We start from the raw sequence: 13,042 nt of genomic DNA, 5'->3' as shown, positions 1-13,042 counted from the left end.
TGGTTTCTCACCGTTTTTTCCCCCGGGAAAATCTCGGTAACCAGGTTCCCGCCATTCAACCCTAATCAGGTTTATGGTCCCCTTCCTTGTAGTGGAGACCATTGAAGGCTCCCAGCTCCCTATGGGACATGAGGACGACAAAGACGCTGTCTGACAAGGAGTGCTCCTCACCTTTAGAGAATGCTTTCACAGCATCGGCCATCTCCTGCAAGAGTACACTAAAAGTTAGTCACACGAGACAAACCATAGACTACTGAACATTCTTCTAGACCTTCCAGGCATTCTTCTAGAAGCAGGAGAGAAGTTTTCCCTGTGTACCTGTCCAGACAGGTTTCTGTGTTTCACCACGTCATATCACAGACCGCTGTGAAGCCTCTCCATGTTCTCTTCGTCCTTCTCCACCCTTCCTCTCAGAATGTTCTCATCATCAAACTCCACATTGTTTATGAGCATGGCCAGGCGATTCCGACCAGACTCACCCATTGGAGGGTAAATCTTATAGAGCAAAGCAATGACAGGTGCAAAGGTTATTTAACAGTAATATAGCCTAGCTAAAATTAAACTCGTCAGAAAATTGGTCACACTTTACAAGTGGTGCTAAAACCACTGTGTAATAACAGTATAGGTACACATTTTTACACTGTTTTTGCAGTTTGTAAAATTACAAGTTGAGACATTGATGTTTGATAACACTGTAGGACTAGATTGTGGCTATGCTTTTTTTTAAATGACTTTAGAGTAACTCAAATGACTGCTTCTTAAACTGTGACACTGACGGTCTTGACGCCTTGACACTGCCATAATTTAGAGAGGAGGATAATCTATATCTGGCCCTCTAGTATGGTGAAAGGAATGCCCTTTGTTTCAGAGACTTTTTCTATCAAAAAACTTCAACATCCAACAATGAACACTGGGACAATATATTTCAACATCCGAATGTTGGAAATGAGGAGAAATGGAATATGGAAAATGTATGTATATTTTGTGACGTCATTAAAAATGGTATAAAGGCGTTTTAACGAAAACGTTGTGACTTGAAGAGCTTTTACACTGTGTATATCAGGCTTAGATCCTTTACCTTGTGTAGAAAATATCAAGGAGGAAGACAATGTTTTCCTGAAGATAGGAATGTGATTTTCTTACCCAAAAGGGCTGGCAGTTCGGGGCAAGGTATTAGGATTACTGTGAGAGTAGTTCCCAAATGTATCCAAGTGTTGCTTCTCTTCCTCTCTCGCTTTCTCTTTTTCTTTAACTCGCCATCTGTTGTAACAAGTGTCATATTGTGTTAGTCTGCTAGGGACCCGTTTTCGTTGTATTAAGTTCTAATCCCTAACCTATACGTGTATGTGTTTGTATCTTGTGTTATCATTTTTAATTAGTTAGTAAATAAATAATTACATCAATTTGTGTGGTACGGAATGATCAGTAAGACCCGGGTTTGTGCAGATTTAAAGAGTCTAAGACTTTCAGAATGAGACTGATATGAGGTAAATTATTAATAAGTGAATGTTAAATGATATAAGACAGGGTTCCCCAATTAGATTTCCAAAAGGGCCAAATTTGGTCAGGCATGCCAAGCCGAGGGCCAACATGTTTGTTTTTTTGGCGACAGTTTTATGTTTTTATCAGTTTTCACTTCTATTGTGATTTTATAATTATTAGTAGTGGTGTTAGGAGTCACATAAGAGAAAAATGAAAAATACTAAATTAGTCCAAAACCAACTATTTAATTATGAAATGCCCTTGGAGCATATTCTGTGCAAACAGTCAGCAAACAAAAAGTCCAGCAAACACATTCACACACACACACACACACACACACACAAACAGCGCCCACTTCTGTCTGGAACACCCATGCTTTGGATATATGCGTTCAGGCGGTCTTTCTAAGAGAAGAGACAGAAGGACAAACACAGACAGACAGAGATTTTTTGTTAGGTACTTTTCAAATGTGTTATCAGAATATGCCACATTAGTTTTTAAACTTTTAAAATATGTGAACCAAATAATATCAAGCTGTTAACAACCAAAAGTGTTTGATATTAATGTGACAATATAATTAATTAGCTTTTATTTGTGTATTTTTTTTATTGCTGTGTATTAAGTTTTAAATTTTACTAACTAGTTGGATGCCATTTACTTTTATTTAAGCTGTGTAGCATATTTAGTAGGAAACATGCTATTAAATATGAAATGGTTATTTCATTGTAATAATTATTATACCACAAGAAGATTGAAAAATAGAAACAAAAAAATATTGGATCTGGTTCACTCACCAATCAGTGAGAGAAGTGAGAGCGACGGGATGAGGCAACCTTTCTGATGTCAGGCTTGTATTCTGTTGTGGCAATCCTGAGGCACTGTCCAAGATGTGAATCTGAGAGTCTGTTTCTGTCCTGGCTCTTGATAGCATTCATTGAAGAAAATGCTGATTCACAGATGTATGTTGAGGGGAACATCGTGAGTAGGAGCATTGCAATATCTCTGGTGTTTTTAAAACGAGCTTGGGGAACCACGTTGATCCAAAAGTCACTCACCAGTGCATCCTTGTGTTGAGCTTTGAGCAAATCAGATGTTCCCATCTCCAAGATTTCCATCTGAAGAGCAGCCTCATCTATGGAAGGCACCAGCTTTTTGGCCTCTGCAGTCCACTGGCCGTCAGCTGACACAGAAAACGGCTGTCTTACAAAGAGAAGGATGTCAGCTGAGAGTTTAGGGGAGCTTTCAAATCTTTCCTTTAAATTTTCTGCCAGCCTGGACACAAAATCCTTCATTGCTGGATCTTCCTGCATTTTATTCTTCTCACAATGCTCATGCAGACGTGGAAAGTGCAACTTTCTCCCATGAATGTCTCTCTCCAGGAGGTGCAGCTTTGACCGGAAAGCTTCAATCGCCTCATACATGTCAGCAACAGTGTGGTTCTTGCCATGTAGTCGCAGGTTAAGGTGATTTAGATGAGACATGATGTCACACAAAAAAGTAACATCTGATATCACCTTGTTGTCAGTTAAAAAGCTCAAAAAGTCGCTGGCTTTTTGGCTCTGCAGGCTGGATAAAAATGACACAAGTTCATCACGCAGGTCACACACCCTCTCCAACACACGGCCTTTGCTCAGCCAGCGAACGTCATTGTGGAGCAAATTATCCTTGTGTTCAGCTGACATTTCCTCGAGTAATGCTCTAAAAAGGCAATGCTGCAGACTAGAGCTCTCACGGACAAAGTTAACAAGTCGAGTCACAGTATCCATGGTCTCTTTCAATTTTCCACACAGTTTTGCGCACAAAACTGACTTGTGAATAATGCAGTGAAATGCCAGGAGTGCTGGGTTAACGGCAGAAAGCCTGCTTACCAAGCCGTGGCGGTGTCCCACCATTGACGGAGCCCCGTCGGTAATAACAGAGACAATTTTACTCACATCTAAGCCATTCCTTTCGAAGAACTGTGTCAGCTCGTTGAACATTATTTCCCGGTTGTACGCCCGGGTAGATCAAAACGCAGCAGCTCCTCCCGGAATGTCTTCCCATCAAAAAATCTTGCGAACACAGACAGCTGTTCCATGTCGGTTCGGTCACAAGACGAGTCTATTGCCAGTGTGGTGTCGAGACAACGATGCTGATATGCTGTGATGACAAGAAATCCGCTGACACTGTCCTTGATTATAATGGTTTATTACATCAAAGATTACAGTATCAATTTACAGACTCCTGCAGAAATCCGGAGAACAACTGACCCAATCTCTAATATGTTATTCTCTCCGTCCTTTGTTCAAAATATGGTATTTATATCCTATGTAATATTAGATGGGTGGTTTTTGATAGACCGATCCCTGGCCTCCCCATATCTCCAAATGTCCTCTATTCCAAGAAGCCTATGTAGTAATGCTTTCCAGATGTTTCAGCAAAGCAGAGTAAAGTTAATCTATCACACCATTTGCAAACGTCAGCAAAATCATAGACTTTCAGATACTATATATTTCCCCCCTTCGAGACTAATTAAGTCTCGAAAACAAAAAGAATAGGATTATGACAAATAACAATTTTTGTTCTTGAGTAACTTTAGCAATAAACGAAAATTTATGGAGAGTAAACACAGATTTATATAGACACATTTTTATATGGAGTGTAAATAAATTGTTATGGAGTGGAAATAAATTGTTATTGAGTGTAAGAGCGAAAAACCTGTCTGGCAGCTTTCATTCCAAATATCCATCAATCAATCAAGACAGGAAAATTCTCTCACAGCCCCTCTGCCCCAGGCGACCACCTAAGTACTCCAGATCAATTTATAAATCTTTATCAAATGCATTTTAAGCTACAGTGGGGAAAAAAGTATTTAGTCAGCCACCAATTGTGCAAGTTCTCCCACTTAAAAAGATGAGTGAGGCCTGTAATTTTCATCATAGGTACACGTCAACTATGACAGACAAATTGAGAGAAAAAATTCCAGAAAATCACATTGTAGGATTTTTTATGAATTTATTTGCAAATTATGGTGGAAAATAAGTATTTGGTCACCCACAAACAAGCAAGTTTCTGGCTCTCACAGACCTGTAACTTCTTCTTTAAGAGGCTCCTCTGTCCTCCACTCGTTACCTGTATTAATGGCACCTGTTTGAACTTGTTATCAGTATAAAAGACACTTGTCCACAACCTCAAACAGTCACACTCCAAACTCCACTATGGCCAAGACCAAAGAGCTGTCAAAGGACACCAGAAACAAAATTGTAGACCTGCACCTGGCTGGGAATACTGAATCTGCAATAGGTAAGCAGCTTGGTTTGAAGAAATCAACTGTGGGAGCAATGATTAGGAAATGGAAGACATACAAGACCACTGATAATCTCCCTCGATCTGGGGCTCCACGCAAGATCTCACCCCGTGGGGTCAAAATGATCACAAGAACGGTGAGCAAAAATCCCAGAACCACACGGGGGACCTAGTGAATGACCTGCAGAGAGCTGGGACCAAAGTAACAAAGCCTACCATCAGTAACACACTACGCCGCCAGGGACTCAAATCCTGCAGTGCCAGACGTGTCCCCCTGCTTAAGCCAGTACATGTCCAGGCCCGTCTGAAGTTTGCTAGAGTGCATTTGGATGATCCAAAAGAGGATTGGGAGAATGTCATATGGTCAGATGAAACCAAAATAGAACTTTTTGGTAAAAACTCAACTCGTCGTGTTTGGAGGACAAAGAATGCTGAGTTGCATCCAAAGAACACCATACCTACTGTGAAGCATGGGGGTGGAAACACCATGCTTTGGGGCTGTTTTTTCTGCAAAGGGACCAGGACGACTGATCCGTGTAAAGGAAAGAATGAATGGGGCCATGTATCGTGAGATTTTGAGTGAAAACCTCCTTCCATCAGCAAGGGCATTGAAGATGAAACGTGGCTGGGTCTTTCAGCATGACAATGATCCCAAACACACCGCCCGGGCAATGAAGGAGTGGCTTCATAAGAAGCATTTCAAGGTCCTGGAGTGGCCTAGCCAGTCTCCAGATCTCAACCCCATAGAAAATCTTTGGAGGGAGTTGAAAGTCTGTGTTGCCCAGCGACAGCCCCAAAACATCACTGCTCTAGAGGAGATCTGCATGGAGGAATGGGCCAAAATACCAGCAACAGTGTGTGAAAACCTTGTGAAGACTTACAGAAAACGTTTGACCTGTGTCATTGCCAACAAAGGGTATATAACAAAGTATTGAGAAACTTTTGTTATTGACCAAATACTTATTTTCCACCATAAATTGCAAATAAATTCATTAAAAATCCTACAATGTGATTTTCTGGATTTTTTTTTCTAATTTTGTCTGTCATAGTTGACGTGTACCTATGATGAAAATTACAGGCCTGTCTCATCTTTTTAAGTGGGAGAACTTCACAATTGGTGGCTGACTAAATACTTTTTCCCCCACTGTATGATGCAATTGAATACACATGAAAACCTCAGAAAACAAAATACAATCAAAAATGTCCACATTCAGGCTGGTTGACCCATCGGACCCTCCTGTGGATTCTCTCTGTCCCTGCCTAGACCCAATATCCCTAAGCTTCAACGAAATAAACAAAAACATCTGAGGTCCCCACATGTACCCAACAACAGAAAACATCATTCTTCAAAAATTATTATAGAAAGAATATAACACTGGAATGTAGTCCACTACACTGCAGCTCCTCCACAGTGTCGACTTTCAATGCAACGTCAATGATGGAATCTGAACATTTCCACACCTTCCTAGTTCCACTTCCTCCAGTCCATTCATATTGTCCATGTTTGAGTATTTGAATCCTACTCTACACATCCCCATATACTTCTGGAAGAAAAGAAAAGACCAACCAGTATCTTTTTCAAAGCAACACATGAAAATTAAAACATCAATATCAAAATAATATAAAATGATATATAAATGATATATAAAATTAATCACATTCCATTTCCCCCTTTGATTCATAAGAAAACACTAAATATCACAATAATATGTAAAGACGTGAAAAATTATCTCTCAATCAGATATTACAAATTTCCTAGAGTTACTTCAACCCTAGTTTTCATAACTTTTTTGGTCTGACTTTTTTCCCCAATTTTTTCAAAATCCATTTCCCTGATTTATCCACAAAACACTTTCCCATTTTCTGAGGATATTCGATCGAGAAGTTCCCACCTGCTTATGACTTCTTTACACAAGAACTTTGCAACCGACTGAGCATCTTTTCACCTAGTTGGACATATTATGCACCTCTTGGTGTAGGAATGTAACCAGGAAGAACAGTCACACCCCTGTGAACATTATTTTTAGACAGATTGTGCACCTGCCTATGACATAGTCAACCTGTTAAAGCAAATATGGTTCCCAAAAACCATACTCCTTTGTGATCTTTCTCCTAACCTCCCCCCTTGCAACATTAGCTAACCCATGTGCTTCCTGAATCATCAGACCTAATAGGTCAAGAGGCGCTACTATCAACCCCTCATGGTTTCTCCAAAGACAACAAAGGATTGTTACTCGGGGGATTTTTCATTGTCTTCAAAACACCTGCTTTCGAAAGTCCTTCAATTTGTGGTTCGATCCCTTGGATTGCTTCATCTTTCAATGGATACTGATTCTTCCAAGGAGGTCTGGCTCCTGGACGAAGTTCAACTTTCACCTCAATTGGGCTGATTTCACAAGTCCAATATCAGTACTGTTTTGAGACCACAAACATTCTGGAACTTGTTGCAACATCTCCTCTTTCATAGGGTCTGAATCCATCTTCGAACTGCAAATAGATTAATGTGTCATCCGTACAGCTTGTGGCTCTCCTTGCCCTTGAGCCGAAATCATGATTTTGAGAAATCGCTGATCTTCACTCCTCCAAATCACCAAATTCTCTTTCATCTGTACGAAAACAGCTTTCTCTGCTTCTGTCATCATTTCTCCTATATGCTTCTGCTCATAGCCTTCAGAAACCAACAAGGTCACATGTGGCACACTCTTCTCAATCTCAAATTCTTTATACAGATAATCGTCTGTGTTTATCTTCATAGCTGCTCCTTGTGGTCCTAAAATTATGCAACATGAGCTGAGTTGAACTTTCTTTGGATGATGACTCAACCATTCCTCTGAGTTCGATTGGGCAGCATTCTTGAAATACTTGAGCGTACAATGAAATGTATATTCCGGAAGCCTCGCATCTGGCATATTTGCCACAATGAATTTCTCCCATATCTTAGCCTGCTTCAAAAAATCTTCACTGAGATTTCCAATCCAGAATACTGAAGAAGAATCCATCTCTGTCGTCATCAACAATTGGTAAACCTTTTCCTTTGGCACTTCTACCAGACAGCCGTCTGGTGTACATTTTATTGTACAGTTCAATTTACACAATGCATCTCTTCCCAACAATGCGATAGGTGTATGTTCCGATACCAGTATGGGTATTGTAATTTTCTGATTTTCATAGCAGAGTGTCACGGTCGTCTATGTCGTCCAAGTATGACCAAGGCGCAGCGTGTCCAAGAAACATGACTTTATTGTAGAATAAACGACAAAACAAAACAAGAACCGTAACGTCCTCAGTACACCGACTGAACTTGGAACAAAAACCCACAACCCCCAAAGGAAAACACACAGATAAATATGGCTCCCAATCAGAGATAACGAGCCGACAGCTGCCACTCGTTACCTCCGATTGGGAGTCATTGACCAAACCTAGAAATGAACGTGACAGAAATGCAAACATAGAAATACACCCAAAACCCAACAAAACAAAATACACCCTGGCTCAAATACACAAGTCCCGGAGCCAGAGTGTCACAGTACCCCCCCCTAAAGGTGCGAACTCCGGTCGCACCAGCATAAGGACTAGGGGAGGGTCTGGGTGGGCGTCTGTCCACGGTGGCGGCTCTGGCCCCGGTCGTGATCCCCACCCCACCACAGTCACAACCTGCTTCAGTAGCTTCCTCCCAATGACCACCCTCCAACTAACCCCACCTGGACTAAGGGGCAACACCGGACTAAGGGGCAGCACCGGACTAAGGGGCAGCACCGGACTGAGGGGCAGCTCCGGACTGAATGGCGGATCCTGGCTGGCTGGCTCTGGCGGATCCTGGCTGGCTGGCGGATCCGGGCTGGACGGCTCTGGCGGATCCTGGCTGGACGGCTCTGGCGGATCCTGGCTGGACGGCTCTGGCGGATCCTGGCTGGACGGCTCATGGCTGGCTGACGGATCTGGCTGCTCATGGCTGGCTGACGGATCTGGCTGCTCATGGCTGGCTGACGGATCTGGCTGCTCATGGCTGGCTGACGGATCTGGCTGCTCATGGCTGGCGGAAGGCTCTGGCTGATCCTGTCTGGCGGACGGCTCTGGCTGATCCTGTCTGGCGGAAGGCTCTGGCTGATCCTGTCTGGCGGAAGGCTCTGGCTGATCCTGTCTGGCGGAAGGCTCTGGCTGATCCTGTCTGGCGGAAGGCTCTGGCTGATCCTGTCTGGCGGAAGGCTCTGGCTGCTCCTGTCTGGCGGAGAGCTCTAGCGGCTCCGGTCTGGCGGACGGCTCTGAAGGCTCATGGCAGACGGGCGGCTTTGCAGGCTCAGTACAGACGGGCAGTTCCTGCGGCGCTTGGCAGACGGACAGTTCAGACGGCGTTGGGCAGACGGGCAGTTCAGACGGCGTTGGGCAGACGGACAGTTCAGGCCCCGTTGGGCAGACGGGCAGTTCAGACGGCGTTGGGCAGACGGACAGTTCAGGCCCCGTTGGGCAGACGGCAGACTCTGGCTGTCTGAGGCGCATCGTAGGCCTGGTGCGTGGTGCCGGAACAGGAGGTACCGGGCTGAGGACACGCATCTCAGGGCTAGTGCGGGGAGAAGCAACAGGGCATGCTGGACCCTGGGGACGCACCGTAGGCCTGATGCGTGGTGCCGGAACTGGAGGTACCGGGCTGAGGACACGCATCTCAGGGCTAGTGCGGAGAGAAGGAACAGGCCGGACCGGGCTGGCGACGCGCACCGTAGGTTTGGTGCGAGTGGCAGGAACAGGCCGGGTCGGGCTGGCGACGCGCACCGTAGACTTGGTGCGGGTGGCAGGAACAGGCCGGACCGGGCTGGCGACGCGCACCGTAGGTTTGGTGCGAGTGGCAGGAACAGGCCGGGTCGGGCTGGCGACGCGCACCGTAGGTTTGGTGCGAGTGGCAGGAACAGGCCGGGCTGGGCTGGCGACGCACACCGTAGGTTCTGTGCGTGGAGCAGGAACAGGCCGGGCTGGGCTGGCGACGCACACCGTAGGTTCTGTGCGTGGAGCAGGAACAGGCCGGGCTGGGCTGGCGACGCACACCGTAGGTTCTGTGCGTGGAGCAGGAACAGGCCGGGCTGGGCTGGCGACGCACACCGTAGGTTCTGTGCGTGGAGCAGGAACAGGCCGGGCTGGGCTGGCGACGCACACCGTAGGTTCTGTGCGTGGAGCAGGAACAGGCCGGGCTGGGCTGGCGACGCACACCGTGGGCTTGATGCGTGGAGTAGGAACAGGCCGGGCTGGACTGGCGACGCACACCGTGGGCTTGATGCGTGGAGTAGGAACAGGCCGGTCCGTACTGGGAACACACACCACTGGCTTTAACTGGGGATCAGGAACGGGCCGGACCGGACTGGTAACACACATCAGTCTCTCACGCCGTGCCGCAACAACTTCCCTTCCTCTACTCGCCAATGGCTCCCGTAATCCGATAGCCTTCTCTCCACGTCTCCCTGTGGCAGCCTCCTGCTGCCCAGCCGCCTAGCCATGTGCCCCCCAAAAAACTTTTTTGGGGTTGCCTCTCGTCCCTCCGACGATGGCCCTGCCGACGCCGTTGCTCCTCTCTCCGTCGCCTCTCCACTGTTTCGCTCCATGGACGGCGATCCATCCCATCCAGGATCTCCTCCCAAGTCCAGGACCCTTTTCCGTCCAAAATCTCCTCCCATGTCCAGGAATCCTTTGGAGCTGGGTCCTGTTGCCGCTTGACACGCTGCTTGGTCCTCTTATGGTGGGTTTTTCTGTCACGGTCGTCTATGTCGTCCAAGTATGACCAAGGCGCAGCGTGTCCAAGAAACATGACTTTATTGTAGAATAAACGACAAAACAAAACAAGAACCGTAACGTCCTCAGTACACCGACTGAACTTGGAACAAAAACCCACAACCCCCAAAGGAAAACACACAGATAAATATGGCTCCCAATCAGAGATAACGAGCCGACAGCTGCCACTCGTTACCTCCGATTGGGAGTCATTGACCAAACCTAGAAATGAACGTGACAGAAATGCAAACATAGAAATACACCCAAAACCCAACAAAACAAAATACACCCTGGCTCAAATACACAAGTCCCGGAGCCAGAGTGTCACACAGAGCTCAATTGGTTCCGTAAGAGGAATCAGCTGTTTCACTCCCTCAAATCTGATTATCCTAATTAGTTGATTGGACATAGGGAGATGTGTAGCATCTTCAGTCCGAACACAGGTAAAAGCAGCTCCGCTATCCGCCATCACTTCCAATGGTCGTTTGTTTACTTTCACCTCAATTGTTGGATCTTTTTCCGGTCCTGATGCTACCAGCTGACACCCCCCTTTCGGATCTTCTGGGCACCTCTAGAATCCTTGCTCCGGGCCCCTATAAGGGTTCACCGGTCCTCCAGATGATCTTGACTGGCCCCTGTATCTTCCTCTGAAATTCCCTCTGGTGTTTCCTCCTGGCCCATTACACTCACGGGCAAAGTGACCAACCTGTCCACAATTATAACACACTTCTGAAGATTGCTGGAAGTATGGCTTAAATCTTCCTCCTCTTCCTCTTCCTAAGCCTTCTCGTCCTCTTCCTCTCCAATTCTGTGTCTGTCCAGAAACTGGCTGTGGATATGAAACAACTGGTACCACTATTGGTGGCTGGTACAATTGCGGTTGGAACTGGTTCGGTTGAAGCTGTGGCAGTGATTGTTGATTTGGTGGACACTGATTCTGCATAACCAAAGCTTGTTTATTCTCCTTCTTATTCTCCACCAGTTGTATTTGATTGAGTTTTCTGAGAGTTTCTTGGTCCTGTTCTTTCTGGTTGTGTTCCTTTTTCCGGTACAGATCCACTTGATGGGCTATATGATCTGTATAGACACCTTTTGTCATGCTTCCAAGTCCAACCACCTCTGCCAGTTTGCTCCTTACTGGTGAGGGCAGTCCCATCTGCAGTTCAGCTCGCAAAATTGACTGCTCAATTTGACTCACATCTGGATCATTTCCGGTAATATTTCTCCACATTTGATGAACTCTTGACACATAGGCTCTCGGATTTTCTTGTTGTCCTAGTGGGTCAATCAGAATGTTGTCAGGATGCACATTTGTTGGGAACGTATCTTTCAGTGCTCTCCACAGCCGATTTCTACTTGCAGCCAACAATTCAGGATCATTCACCGCAGTCCCCACATATCGATGAAGTCCAGCTCTCTGAAAAATGTCTTCCATACCTGGAATCCCAAGGAGATTAGCCAAAAGTCTCTTAATGCCTCCTATGGCAGACTGTGTTCCCACCGTAATTTCTTCCAATTTTGAAATCCAAGGATATGCTCCATCTTGAAGAGTAGGCAGCTTCTCAAGTATATCTGACATATCGGTATTCTGCAAAGGCTTATACTCCAGGTTCTGTCCTCGAATTATCACTGGCATCATCTTCTTACTTGTGCTCCCTTGTCTTGGCCTCAATGTACAGTGAGGGAAAAAAGTATTTGATCCCCTGCTGATTCTGTACGTTTGCCCACTGACAAAGACATGATCAGTCTATAATTTTAATTGTAGGTTTCTTTGAACAGTGAGAGACAGAATAACAACATAAAAATCCAGAAAAAAGCATGTCAAAAATGTTATAAATTGATTTGCATTTTAATGAGGGAAATAAGTATTTGACCCCTCTGCAAAACATGACTTAGTATCTCAGGAGGGATTTTGTCCCACTCCTTTTTGCAGATCTTCTCCAAGTCATTAAGGTTTTGAGGCTGACGTTTGGCAACTCGAACCTTCAGCTCCCTCCACAGATTTTCTATGGGATTAAGGTCTGGAGACTGGCTAGGCCACTTCAGGACCTTAATGTGCTTCTTCTTGAGCCACTCATTTGTTGCCTTGGCCGTGTGTTTTGGGCCATTGTCATGCTGAAATACCCATCCACGACCCATTTTCAATGCCCTGGCTGAGGGAAGGAGGTTCTCACCCAAGATTTGACGGTACATGGCCCCGTCCATCGTCCCTTTGATGCGGTGAAGTTGTCCTGTCCCCTTAGCAGAAAAACACCCCCAAAGCTTAATGTTTCCACCTCCATGTTTGACGGTGGGGATGGTGTTCTTGGGGTCATAGGCAGCATTCCTCCTTCTCCAAACACGGCGAGTTGAGTTGATGCCAAACAGTTCAATTTTGGTCTCATCTGACCACAATACTTTCACCCAGTTCTCCTCTGAATCATTCAGATGTTCATTGGCAAACTTCAGACGGCCCTGTTTATGTGCTTCCTTGAGCAGGGGGACCTTGCGGGCGCTGCAGGATTTCAGTCCTTCATGGCGT

Source organism: Coregonus clupeaformis, chromosome 5 (genome assembly GCF_020615455.1).
Source record: "Coregonus clupeaformis isolate EN_2021a chromosome 5, ASM2061545v1, whole genome shotgun sequence".
NCBI lineage: Eukaryota > Metazoa > Chordata > Actinopteri > Salmoniformes > Salmonidae > Coregonus > Coregonus clupeaformis.
Note: the sequence above shows the minus strand (reverse complement) of the source record.